Source organism: Myotis davidii, unplaced genomic scaffold, assembly GCF_000327345.1.
Source record: "Myotis davidii unplaced genomic scaffold, ASM32734v1 scaffold391, whole genome shotgun sequence".
NCBI lineage: Eukaryota > Metazoa > Chordata > Mammalia > Chiroptera > Vespertilionidae > Myotis > Myotis davidii.
The window spans coordinates 1,398,005-1,412,793 of NW_006284336.1; the positions used below are offsets into that span (position 1 = coordinate 1,398,005).

At 40.3% G+C, this 14,789-nt stretch overlaps 1 protein-coding gene across 1 annotated transcript in view; it reads left to right on the forward strand.

The window, feature by feature from the left end:
• The window catches only part of WWOX (WW domain containing oxidoreductase), a 933,211-nt gene that overhangs the window by 301,033 nt on the left and 617,389 nt on the right, over positions 1 to 14,789 (forward strand). The gene's annotated exons all lie outside the window — the stretch shown is intronic.

Here is a 14,789-nt window from a genome sequence, read left to right on the forward strand (position 1 = left end):
CAATTTATACAGCTTTGCTTATTTAACACTCCAAATCTGCACCCCGCTAATCGATGGGGAAGGGATTGGACAAAGGCAGTTTAGGTGCATGCCCAGTAAGGTATGGGTGACATGGGAAGGTGCCTTCTTTTGGTCACACCTGGGAACAAATTAGTGGCCAGATAGGCATGGCCACGGACAGGGGGCGAAACCTGAATATTTAAACTCCTAGACAAAGGGAGTTCCCTCTTTATGCTCTTGGCTCACTCTCTTGCTTTTTGCATCTGACTCCTGTTGCAGGGGGCGTTTACCCATGTAAACCACGGTCATCTAGGCTCCATGGCCATGTGGGCTCCACACATGGATCAACGCACTGAACCTAGATTGAATGTACTGGTCTCGAGTGCAACTTGGAATGGAAGCTCTGGACACTGGGCTTTGCTTTTGACTTTGCTGAACCCACAGCTGTCCCTTTTTCAGGACTTAAGGGAAACGGGACATTGGAAGCTGAGGCATGCAACTCCACCCAAATAAAGTCTTCTACCACACCTCATTCTTCCCTTCTGAGAGCACTTATTTCACCGGTACCCCAAGAATCCCATTTTCACAAGCAACAGAGGAATCCCACTATTGTATTCCTCTGCTAACAAAGCCATCCATTTGATTATTCCAATTAGTTATTATGATGCCCAGTTTGTGCACCTGTTTTTCTTGGGTGTCTATGCTTGCAGTGGTCAGGGGGACAGGTCACACTATGTTCCAAATTAAACCCTAAGCACACTGAAAGGCTTGGCTGCATGTTGCATTCACATAACCTGCCACGTTAACAATAGCATTACTAAGCAGAGCCAGCCACAGGGAACGCAGTCAGCTTTGTATCTCATAAACCAAGGCTATTGTGTGTCCTGGACTACTTCAAAGCTGTCAGTTCCAAAATCAGTTTTTTTTAAAAAAAGCTGTCAGTTCCAGAAACCTTGTTCACTTTTGAATAATGGAAAACTTTGGGGCCTTGATAACTGTTTCTGAAGGAAAACATTCAGAAAGTTTAGAATATGAATTTCTGCCAGGAAACTAAGTTATTCTGTTGTTCTGTAAGGTGCACTCAATTTGAAAGGTATGCCATCCAGTTTTGCCCCACTGAGGAAAATCACACCACTTGGTCATCAGAGTATTGGGTGAATGAATCCCAGTCAAGAAGGAAGTACTGGTTGACCTCCTTGCTGGCTAACCTATGGTTTATCACAGGAGAGAGCAAACTATGACTCTTGAGTCAAATCTGACCTAATGCGTATTTTTGTGCAGCTTGTGAGCTAAGAATTCTTTTTTACATTTTTAAATGGAAAAAAAATCCTAAAGAAAAATGATAATTTGTGGTTATATGCAAATTATATGAAATTTAAATTTGTCCATAATTAAGTTTTATTGGGAGACAGCCTCACTCATCCATTTTTGCATTGTCTGTGGCCGCTGCAGCATTACAAAAGCAGAGTTGCAACAAATAAGGTATGGTCTGCAAAACTGAAAATATCTACCACTGCTCCTTTACAACACGTTTGCCAGCACCTAATTTAGGAGATGTACTTACCTGTGAGCAGAGGCAGTGAAATGAGGAAGGATCAGAATGTATTCTTGCCCTTGATGCTGATTTGGCCATAATGGCTACTTTTCAGAATTCTTTCTATTCAACAAGCCCCAGCCCTGACTCTGTCTGTCTACTTTGCTTTATTCTCAGATCTTTCCACGATAAACAGCAAGATGTTAGCTAAGGACCAGTGTAACCAACCAGTGGTTCTCTGCAGAACCAAAAGAGTCACCTTTAAGATTATCCATGTGTGGCATGGTAGTCCAAATCCTTGTGACATGCACACTGCCACCCTGCTGTGCTGTGCTCACAGCATAATTTAGGGATGATGAGGGGAAAGTGGTCTCTCTTTACTGGTTAATTCCTTGGAGGAAGTTCTGTTCAGAATGAATAGTCTTGAAATGTGCAATAAAGTTACCTATCAAGACCACTTTTACAGAGAGATTTAAATGTGATAATAAGAATAAAAGAAAATGAAGTGACATTGAGGGCGTCTTCGTTTATAACATCTCTTGGTCTTCACTGCTAAGCACACTGTAAAATGACTTTTATACATTTATGGATTGAAATGGTTCTGCTGAAATTTTAAGTGTTAACATTGTTCAAACTTCCATTACTAAGACCTCTCACATTGTTACAAATGGTTTCGTATTTGACATTTTGATCATACTAACCTGGGACATTTCATGCTAAAGCTCTCATTTCGTGAGATGGGAAGGTTCTGCTTATTTTGCCTTCAGCACCTTTCAACAGAAAGCCAATAGGTTATGTTTGCACATCTTACGTTGGTGCATTCTATAAGCTGATCATCACATGCAGCAGGTATTTTGCAGAGACAGAGAAAGCTTCAATGTTTTGTTAGATTAGTTTGGGTAGAAAATGTTTTTTGTTGGCTTCTACTTAAAGCTACTACTATTTAGACTATAATCCATAAATGCCCCGATTTTTTATAACAGCATTATTGAGATACAATCCACATACCACACAATTCACTCATTTAAAGTGTACAACCTAATAGCTTTAGTATATGCACATAGTTGTACAATCATCACCACAATCAAATTTAGATCATTTTAATCCCCCCCCCCCCCCCCTGCCAAGGAAAGCCCGTACCCTCTTGCCATCACCTCGCAGTTCCTCAGCCAGCCTTAGCCACCACAAATCCACTTTCTGTCTCCATAGATTTGCCTCTCCTGGGCATTTTGTATAAGTGGGATCTTATAGTATGTGGTCCTTTGGGACTGTCTTCTTTCACTTCACATAAGGTGCTGCACCTTATTTGTCAGTTTCTTTTTCTTTTTTCTTTTAAATATGACATTTGTGGTAAAAGAAAAGAATATATGTGCAGAAATATTTCACCTAGTGAAGCATGCGAGATCTTTTGGATTCACCTTCACGGTCATCACAACTGCTGGCAATGCCTAGCACATCCCATGTATTCTACTAGTGCTTGCAGAGTTCACACACGTATGCCTGAGAAAGCTCACGTTAGTCCCTGGCCTAAAGTCTCCCTTAGCACAGTTGTAGGTACATCCCAAAAGGCCAGCTCGTCATATGATGTGTGCAGAATTGTGCTTTAGGGACTGTAACGTGAACACCACCAATATCTCAGACATCAGAAACTGCTTCTTTGACTCATTCTTTCTCCTTGTCTCTATCATCTCCACCCGTGTATTGAGTACAAGGACCTTCTTGGTTACCTACGCTGGCTGCATCAGCACCTTCCTAAAGTACTACCATTCCTGAGAATAGGTGTTTTTGGTAGTTGGATACATTGGGGTTTTACTAAATGTCTTACTTATGTTTTCCCCCAGAGTTTTACAGAAGAGAGTGCGGAATTTGTTATAAATTAGTCCTTAAAACAGTTTAGGCCTGTTTTTACAAGGCTCATTTTGGTTGAAGATAACTTGAGTCATGATTTTCATTTTGATGGTCACAGAATGCTCACTACACCTTTTAGAAATAAGAACCTTTTAAATAAAAGTAAGAAAAAGAAGTATTCAGGAATGGTTCTTGTGCTAATATTCTATACAGATGGGAAGAATTAGGATTTGGACCTACCTGTATTCTTTTTTTCCTCCCCTCTCCCAGTGCCTCCCTCTGTAAGAAGATTATTCTACAGTTTACCAGCCAAGGGCCCATGGAACCCATTGGAGATCTAATTGTTACCAAACACAGGCAGATGTTGCCTGTGAGATGCTTGGTGAACTTAGTGGGTAGAATTAGAACATCAGTTTTCATTTTTAAGCCCTGCCCCTTCTCCTCCCCCCCTCCCCCCCAGTATTACAGAAGATGGAAAGCCTGCTTAAGTTATAAGCTAGCTAATTGCTTCCTTAGTTGAAGACCTAAATGAGTTTTAAAGTGAAAAGCATATCTCCAAGTGCCAAGTAGGCAACTCACAACAAGCAACTGAGGTAGCAAAGACTAATTTAAAAGAGGTGTTCTGTTTTCTCTTTCTTTCCTCTCCCTCCTCCTTCCTGCCCTCCCTTCCTCTTTTCCTTCCTTCCTTATTTTTCTCTCTCTTTATTCTTTTTCCTTCTTTCACTTAACCATTATAAATACAATGGAGTTGTGTCTGTAGGCTTTTGCTGGCAATTAACTAAATTTTTTATACTTTTAACACAATCTTGAATTACTAGGTGATCATCTCAGGCACACTCAAAAGAACAAGAGCCCTTGAAAGCAATATCCCAGCATAGATATTCCATAGCACGTCTTACAATCTAAATATTGCTTTTAGTGTAATCGAAGCAGCAAGAGTAGTCACAGCAGTTGATGGGCTATTTTTCAAATTGATTTCAAAAATGTATTTAAGGGGATGATCTTCTAGTCTAGATTACCTATTGATTTTTAATATGAAAAGCTCATTATGTAAGCAGTAACTGCATATAAAACCTAGCAAACCTTTGCATAAATCCTTTAATTGAATTTCTAGAGCCTGTGGTTCTACTTTTTTTTAATTAAATCTATTTCTTTTTTTAAGTGTTACTGTGTAATTTGCATGCTGTGAAGAGGCCCTGTCCCAGATAAAGTGCCATTGATCCTTATTAAACCTCACCTCTGGGCTTGCTTAAAACTAACTGGAAAAATTAAAGTGTTCATGCCGCAATGCACTTATAGCTTGTGTGATAGGATTATGGAAAAAATAATAAAACTAATTTCCAGGAGAGAATTTATAATGTGAGATTTTATTTTTTCAATTTGATAATTAATAGTGAAATCGTATCATATATATAAATCATATTTTAGCCTATAAACTGAGATGGCAATTAGGAAAGATAATATATACTTGATGTAAAACCATCCTTTTACGTTCGGATAATCTTTTGGCACTTTAATTTTTTAATTGTAGAAGGAAAGGATTATGGATTCAAGTCAAACACATTAAATGGTGGGTTTCCTTTGAAAAGTCTGATTCTTTTACTATGCACTAGATTTTTTATTTTAGTGTAAGGAAGTATAAAAGATACAGAGAAAGATAATCTGTCTATGGTTTTGCTAAAATGTATGTATTAGAATTACCAGAGGAAAGAAAAAATATAAAAGCTGCAATAGGTTTTTCTATTTTTTAATACCTAACATTTGTTACTTTAAAAGCAATAAAATCCCCTAAAGAAATATTCATAATCAATAAGAACACAAAATATGGAATATATTAACTGAGTTATAAAAATGTTTGTAGTATAGCACAAAATGAAAAACATAGCAAGTTATGTACGGTTTAAAGTGCAATCAATTTTGAGGTTGTATACAAGGATATAAATGATAAACACAAGTAGTAGCATTTTTAGTAAAGGCTGTTACAAAATACTGTATTTATGGCCTATTCCATTCTTTTTATAGCTCATTAATGTAGAAAACAAACACAGTGTATCCATCTTCTCAGACAGCTTAAAATTCCCTTAAATGATATTTTTAAATGGAAATACTGAGCTCATTTGATCTGTTTCTTCTTTAAGCACACATTAGTTTGAACTGGCATGTACACTGGGGTTCCTTTTCAGTCTCTAGAAAGAAAAAAGTGTTTATCATGATGCATTGCCCTTCCTCCACAAAACAGGGCCAAATCTAACAAATTTACAAGTAGTTCAGGATACCCCCTCCTCTCTCTGCCCACTCCCCATGACTCACCCCACTCCAAGGAGAACCTTTACACTTCTGAAGCTGCATTAATTCTTCCGGGCCACAAGGGGGCTGTTGCATTATTGGTTCACTTCACTCACTGGAAGGAGAGTTTTAATGGTGGTTCCAAAGGTGCTTAATTCTCCATGGTACCTATGAATATGCATACCATGTGTGCTCAGCAATCTAGCAGTTCAAACTAGACAGCTGGTTCTGATGGTGAACTTTTTTCTTTTCCCTCTCCTTCCTTTGGACAAGTACTTTCTGAGTAAGCTGAATCTGAAATGTAATTTCATTAACTTATTTTCAGTATTTAATTTGGTTTTGATATTTCCATCGTGGTCTCTTTTTTCTTCATTGTCTCATTTCCACAGAAGTCACTAGCCTGACATGATTGTGATGGAGCACATTCCAGGTCTAGGAGTCACAGACTTGGGTATCCTGCCTTCCTGAAATATAAGGAGGATTTAATAGTGCTGTATTTGTTTCTTATACATTAAGAGTATTTTGAAAGGAAAGGAAAAGAAAAGAAAAGAAAAGAAGAGAAAAGCAAAGAAAAGAAAAGAAAAAAGAAAAGAAAAAGAGCTCTGGCCAGTTTTTTCAGTGGTTAGACCGTTGGCCTGTGGACCCAAGGGTCAAGGGTCCAATTCCTGGTCAAGCACTCATACCTCAGTTGTAGGTTCCCCAGTCCTGGTAGGGGTTCTTGTGGGAGGCAACCAATCAATGTGTCTCTCTTGCTTCAGTGTTTCTCTCCCCTACTCCTCCCTTCCTTCCACTCTCTCTGGAAATCAATGAGAAAAAATATGCTTGGATGAGGATTTAAAAATAAAGAAAAAGAAAATATCTTGGGAATATGGTCAACATTTTTAAATTGTTTCCTCCCCCCCCCCTTTTTTTTGTTTGAATCAGAATACAGTTCAACACTACATAGCTACATCTATCCATCCATCCACCCATCTCTTAATTCATCATCCATCCAATATGTGTTGAGTGCCTACTATGTGTCAGAAACTACTTCAGACAGTGAGAATTTGAATTTGGATCAGTTGTTGCCTTCAAGAATCTCATTATCCATTGGGAAAGACAAAAACATATGCAAATAATTTTAACATGTAGTCACAGAGACCTAACTCAGCCTTGGGTTAGAAAAGGCTTTCATTATAATGCTGAAAGCTTTTATACTTATGACTGTAGTTTATTTGGACTTATAAAACAAATCCTATTGGAGGTAAATACCATAATAATGAATACTATAAAGAATATGGTTTTAGAATGGAGCCTTTTGGGGAAGGACCATATGCCAGAGGATACTTTACATAGTGAACATGGACATAAGATGATTTCCATCTATAATAATAAAAGCATAATATGCTAATTAGACTGTATGTCCTTCCAGACGAAGCTGAGGTGGGGGCTGAGGCAGAGGCGGCTGCCGCGGCGGGCGAGGGGCCAAGCCCCTTGCATGAATTTCATGCAGCAGGCCTCTAGTTCTCTATAATAGATTGGCATTGGTCTGGATGCTCCCAGAGAATCATGTGGCCACCGTCACAGGGAGGATCAACACAGAGATCCATTTGTAGAATGTGGAAAGTCACTTGCAAATTGAGAACAGGGGCCAGGACACCAAATAGAGGGTTGTATGTGTGTCGCCTGGGAGCTTGGACAGGTTTCCCTAAGCCAAGATTTAAGACCCAAACCAGAAATAAAAGCCAAGCTGAGCTAGGAAAAGCCTAACCAGCACATATCAAAGGTCTCCAAAAATGCTGACAAACAATGACCCCAGTCACTGTCCCTTCCTGAGGACATTAAAGCCAATGACAAAGAAATTGAGCATCTTAGAGACAGAAGAGCTGAGGAGCTAACGGTGATGATGCTCTTGGCTTCAGAGCCCAGAAGCAGGCTTGCTTGATCTCATCTAAGCAGCCAGACCTTCTCTGAGGCAAATTGATGGATCACAAAATTGAGTTCCATCTTATAGTGTATCAGACACAGTTAATCTTCTGGAGATTCATTGTCCAATATGGTAACATCTGACCACATGTGGCTATTTAATAATGAAAACAAAAGTTCAGTTCCTCAGTCGCATTAGCCACATGAAAGTGCTCAATAGCCACATGTGGTTAGTGGCTACCGTATTGGGTAGCGCTGATGAAGAATGTTTCTATCATAGCAGAACACTGTATTGGATTAGGCTGCTCTAAAGCAAAAGTCTCCAAAGTGTGAAGAATGACCTGCTGGGTTCTAGGAGAAAACATTACAACTTGCATTTGTCCATTAAACTCTTCCATTTATTATTAAATATCTCGACACATTTATCAGGTGGCAGATGCAACTGTTTTGAGTGCATCTTATATTTATACATATCGTCCTTTTAAATATCTTTTCACATGTGCACTAAGGAGGTGCTGTTATTACCCCTGTTTTATAGGTGAGGACACAGGCACCCTGAGTCAGGTGGTCTGGCTCCAGGGTCCTCACTTTTAACGTCTGTATGATATTGACTCTCAATTAAGAAGCATTGATCTTTACAAATATTACACAGATGCGTTGACATGGTGCCCTCTCCAGTCTCAGATGGTTAGGGGCCATGTATCATATGCAAGGCACTCTGATGTGAGGCAGGCTGTTTCCCCAAGCGGAGAGGCCATCGTGGGGCCCTTGTTTCCTGTGGGCTTCCATCCTGTATTGGAAAATGCATTGTAGTTCCTCATGTATGCTCAGTTAAATGGGTTAAGACATTAGATTATCTGGTTGGAACTAAAGCATCTTGCACAAAATGAATAAAAAAGGCTTACAAAGACTTCTGTGAGAGACCAGCATTTGAACATCGTGCTTACAATGTGAACACAGGCAAGCAACGTGGAAATGGCAACACTGGTACTTCAGCTCCTTCTACTATGAACTCATCATCTGTTCCAAGGCAAACAGTGAAAATGTGATCAGATCTTAGAGGACAATCAAAAAAGAAAAGTCTAAATTAGCAAAAAGATGTAAAATTGTATGCACTAATTTTAATAATGAACATCATTCTAACGCTATACCATGTCTTGAGATATTAGCTAATAGAATGATACAAGTTTATAGTTTATAAGAAGACATAATGAGGTATGTGCCCTGAATTTTTCTGTTTGATGAAGGTGCACAATTAAAATAGTCTGGAGCCTCTAAGGGTTTTTAAAGAGCCTGTGACCTTTGCCTGTCTTGGTTTTCACTGTTCATTTGGGTCCTGCTCTGTTTATCTTCTGCCTAACAAAGACCACCTTTCAATACAATTGAAAATGCTAAAAGGGAAGGTATTTTGAAAGGAAAATAACTCCATTGATAGAAGCAGAGTCGTGGCAGAGACTGAACTTTTGATGGGAAATTGCTGGATATGCCTTTGTTTTTATGAAAACTGTGCAGGAATAACACATATCTATGAACCTTTTCTATTCATGTTTCTGGTGCTGGTGCTTTAAGATAAAGTATGTCATTTCAGTGTAGAAAGGAAACCCTTCTTTGCCCAAAGATTTCTTAAAACATTTCTTAATTCTGTATCTCTGATTTGTGTGTGCTACCCAGCATTTACATTTCTAATATGTTTTGCTTTCATTTGGTTTTTAAGGTTTTAAAAAACCTCTCTAAGGAATAACTTAGAACTTGTTATTGTTACACTTTCTCTAAGAAGTGGGTGGATCTGATACATTTATTTGGATGGAATCATAGATCACATGTCTCCATATCTTTTTGCATCTTAATTCCATGATTTCCATTAGAGAAACAGAGGTTGAGAGAGGTCACTTGTTTTTCCGGATGTCACAGTTTTTTTAATTGACCCACACTTATTAAATGTTTATTGGGCCCTATACTAAGTGCTTTTTTTACATGTGATTTCTAATCTCCTGGCCACCCCGTGACATGGCTACTGTTATCCTCATTTATAATGGTGACAGAATGGAAGCTCAGAGAGGTTAAGTAATTGTCTGGGTGTCACACAGCTGGCCAGTGCCAGAACACTTACTAGCACAAAGACTTTTTGCAGGACCATGTTGTAGGAGAGTCCAGGGTATGACAAAGACCTTCATTTTTCTAGGGAAGGACCCCATCTTACTCATCTGTTTTGCCGTGCCTAGCAATAGTGGCAGATGCACAGGAGGTACATGACACAATGTGTTAAAAGAAAGAAAGGCATGAACAAGAGGCAGCCATTTATAGATATTCCTGGAAATGAGTTGGAGGCAGAAGCTTATGAATGGTGGGGACCCACTTTAGGAAAAGAGTAAAACATTCAGTGCAGAATCTTAGAAGGGCCCATGGACCTGATGCCCCTTAAAGCTAACTCTTCATTAACTTCAAAGTTGTATCAAGGCCAAATTTTACAGAACCAAGTTGGATATGCCTCTGAATGTCACTGAGCATGTTTGACTTTTGTTTTTTTTTCATCCACTGAAATGTGAAAGCTGCTTCACCATTTCAGTTTGGTGTTGAAGTCATTTGAAAATCACTCTGTATTTGTACATGTGCTTCCGCATTCAGGGAAGTCTTCCATCTCCAAAGGCATCCTGTGACACAAAGACTTTTAAAATGCTTTTCTTCTTGCCTGCATCTGGATAGATTTTTTCCCCCCACTAGTTTCTTAATGGTCTTTAGTGAAGGAAGTAAGTGACACTGATCAGTGAAGGTGGACAGTAAGATTTATAATGTATTTGTGCTAGCTGAATGCCAACAGAACCGGCCTTTCCCAGTGGTGCTGTACGCAGACTCAGAAAATCAATAGGGATTAACCTCTGACCCCCTTCACATACTTATACTGTGGGCTGCATCGCTTACCAATATTTCATCTGTTTCACTTAGCTCCTATTCCTTACTCAATAATGTGTGGCTAGTCTCACAAGATACTAATTAATTTTTAAAAATGAAGCATCACTTGAAACTGTGATAAAATATCACACCTTTGGAAATCAAGGCTCTTTTGGTTTATTCAGTAAACTCACATTAATTAGCATTAACTTAAAATAAGACTGGGAAGGGAGAAAGCTTTGCCCACACAAACCCCCTTATGTTAACAGTGGTGGTGGTGGGGGCTCTGTGGTCCTAACAGGACAGGTGTCCGCTGGTGTCAGTTGGGACATGGATCCCTTTCAGGATAACTGCTAATCTTACCTGTAAGACGCACTTCTTTTTTTTATGTTAAAATGATATTTATAGATAAACAGGTAAATATGGTACCTTACAATGAAATGAACCCAATGTATAATTTTATTAAGGGACTTTAATACACTGTCTGCTTGCAAACATATGCAGAGGTTTGTGTAAACATATGTGTTTGTATGAGCTGTCCTAAATTATTATTGAATAGGATGAAGAAGAGCAAAATTTGCAGTAATATACTTTTTAACTTTCCCTTTAAGCTTTGGTATATATTATTAAAGTGCTCTGCATTTGTCTTAAAAATGGAAAGTGTTATACATTTCCTTCATCCAAGACCCTTTTGTTCGCAGATTTTTTTTTGCAAGTGTACCTATTCCCCAGAGTTGACTTACAGTTTGCTATTGATCCAGCAGCTGGTATTTGAATTGGTCGATGTACTCTGCAACTTGTTTAAGATACCCTACCTGAGCTATTAGTTTAAATAATGTATTCATAAATTGATTAATCATTACAGTAAGACTTATTAGCTGCATTTATATCTGGGTGTTATCCACAATTGACTTGTAGACTAATAATCACGCATACTTAAGCAGAAGTTGCGTTTTACATTAGAATTTAATAATTATCGAGGTGGAAAACAATGGTATTTGTGTGCAGAGGTTGAGTGGATGCAGGGCTCTAAAGGTGGGACCCATTAAGCCGATTGCTGTTCTTCCTTCTCCTAGGTAAAACAGATGGTCTTCCCCCTAGTGTGAGAGAGGGAAAGTGGACCACATTCTGTCACCCTGGAAGAAGTGGTTGGGTTTGTCCAAGCTGTCCAGGCTGGCCTCACGTTTCAGGAAGATGGATGGGGCAGGAGAGGAGCTTAAAGCAAGAGTGCCTTTGTCTCCATTTCTGTAATGGCTACATTAGGCGAAGGAGGGTCCTGTGCACTGGGTTTCCAGGGAGTCCACTCACACCACAAAGCTTGTATACCTGCCCTTCAGTGAGGCTGCCTAGGAGCCAGGTTTGCCCACCAAACATACCAGGATAGTCTTTGAAAGACCTGCCCTCTGGACTCCCACGAAGAAAGCAAACAATTCAGCTAAATTCAGGGCTTAGGGCTGCATGTACTTTAAAAGATATATTAATAAACTTTATATTTTAGAGCAAACTTGAGTGTATAGTGCAGAGATTTCCTGTATGTCCTTCCCCCCACACATCTGCCCCCAGCTACAGACACTTATAATCAAACTGCATTTTAGTTAAAAACAATCTTTTGGTTGGTGGATGTTAAATTAGGGCTTTGCATTGGGTCTGCCCCACTGGGCTATTTCTGACTCCTTGGGTAGCCCCTTTTCGGCTTTCTTTATGGGAGTGAGTATCTGTCTGACTCTTTCCACTTCTTCCCTGGGAACTGAACCCCCTTTCTTCACCCCAGTAGGTTAGAAAGTCATTTTACCTTGCCACATGATTTTTCTACTTCATAAATCCCCCTTTCAAACATTATTCAACAACCTGCTAAATTAATATATACTGTGTTCTTTCGGCAACGGGGCGGGGAGCCCGTCTTGCAGCATGCATTTGCTCAGCTGTGTTAAAAGAGCGCTGCCTGCCGTGAGAAGGACATCTGCTCACAAGTGAGCAATTGTGCTCCTGATTCGGGGCAGCACCTTTGCCGCCACGCTGCACCAGATGAAAGAACAGATTGCTTTGGAGCTGCTTTTCCTGGGATCTCTCTCCCCAGCATGGGGCTTCATACATTATTGAGAGCAAACCTACTTTCCACTACCACTCCTCCCTGCACTTGTTTTGCCAACCTTATTCAGGATGTCAGCACGGATCACTTTTCTACAAAGGCCAAACGGGCCAGCCAGGGAGCTTCAGCAGATACCTTATTTACAGTGTTTAATTATCACTGTACAGATTTATTAAACTTCTTGGTTACCTGGGAGCCCATGCGGCTGTGGTACAGAGTTTGCTAAGCTTTGAATAATAGGCGTTGTCTTCTAAAACAAAAACCTTCTGTGTGTGCTGCTACCATATATGCCATGTCTGTGATGGTGATTGGTAGGGGGAGGGGGTGTTGGTAAATAGTTAACAACAGATTCTTGGGGAGGGCAACTAACACTGACTTGCAATGCTTGCTGATGCTGGTAGTGTAAATACACCATGGCCAACAGGAAGTTATGAAGCATGGAGCTAGTTTCACAAACCACGTGTGTGTGTGTGTGTGTGTGTGTGTGTGTGCTATCTCCACTATGTAGACACAATAGAGGTAAACAGCCTCAAAAGCATAGATGACAGTCAAACATATTAACATTATTCAGAAGTATTGAGTTTTGAGTATTTATTACTTTTGTTTTTTTATATAGTTTATTTAAGCATGACTTTATACAATTTAATATTTAACAATGGGTGTGTCTGGCAACTACCTCACAAAAGTCCTGGAAATTTTGCAGTTGACTCTTGAGTTGGTAACCCCCGATGGCAGCACACGCTTGTGTGTGTTTGACTCCCAGTTTTAAATTACATCCTGTGTTCGGATGAAGTTCACTCTCTCCTCCTAATTCAGGCTCATCCCTAAGGATGTCCCTGTACAGTTTTCTGCTGGGGCGTGACGAGCTGGTTGGCATGCCGCTAAGTGTCCACGACAGCAAGCAGACACATGCACCCTGGTTGGTGCACCCCAGACGAGTCTGTTGTACTGATATTAAGGACAACAGTGTTTTGCCAGAAGCTATAACAGGATGATTCTGTAACAACAGCATGGTGACACCAGACTATGTTTTGCAATTTTCTTTAATATTTATGCTGGATAAATAATTTATCTCCTTTTTTTCAGTTTTTTTTTTCTTTCCATCTTGAACATGTTGATATAGACAGGTGCTAGGTTTCCCTGGAAGACTGAAGCAAGGATTGGGTTATTTCCCACCCACTCCCACCCCCAAGAAAAATCAGAGGTGTCAGCAGAGTTGAGCCTCTGGGAATGGTTCCCATAAGTCCTCATCCCATCTACTAATACAAACTAATGAGTTCTATTAAGTATCAGCCCACACATTTGAAGGGAGTCACTTATTAATGTGACATCTTTGCAAGGCATTATAGCATCAGGATCATCATCCTCTGAGGTTTGGGGAAACTCAAAGTCATGGCTCACCTGTTATTATATGTTTGGGGCTCAATGCAGAGGCTCCTCAGAGCCCAGAGTTTCACAGTGCCAGTCCTGTTAGATTTGGTGCTGGGCCATTCATTGTTGTGGGGTTCTGTCCTGGGCACTGTAGGAGGTTGAGCAGCATCCCTGGCCTCCTCCCACTAGATACCCATAGGAAGCCCTCTCCTGAAGTAAGGATAAAAAAAAATATCTCCGGATATTGCCAAATGCCCTCTGGGTTGGGGCTCGTGGGGAAGGGGATTGCAGTAGGGGGAGAATCAGTGTTCCAGAGCCACAGTTCTTAGCCACTTAGTGTACAGGAAAGAAGAAGTAGCCATTGTTTCCTTATAATTAGCCCTCTCTCCACCTGGCTTCCAGGAACCTCCAGCCCCCTAAACGTGAGAACTGAGAATAAGGCAGCCTTATGCCACCAAATCAGCTTTGCCCAGAGATCTGGCCTGGAGGGAGAAATGCAGTGTTTCTACCCAAGGACTTCTGAGAATTGCAGACAGCATCGGGGATGGGGTCTCTAGAGTGGGTGGAATTGCGGCCTGTTCTTTCTCAGACTGTTGCTTGCTGTGCTCACAGACTAGTTTCTGAACTGTGGAGCAAGTAGGTATTTCACTGGGCACTGGGGAGCACCTCCAGTGGAAGATTTGAAAGGTTCCCACTGCCCTTGGCTGCGGATGGAGGGGTTGTGAGAGATAGGTCTTTACCCCTTTAAGGTGGCATAGACTGCAGTTACTGCAGGTTGAATTTTAGGATTGCTCTGAGGGTGCTCCAAGCCCCCTCCCAACAGAAAAGCAAGTTTTGTACAGCTCAGTTCTAGGTGAAGGGCACCCC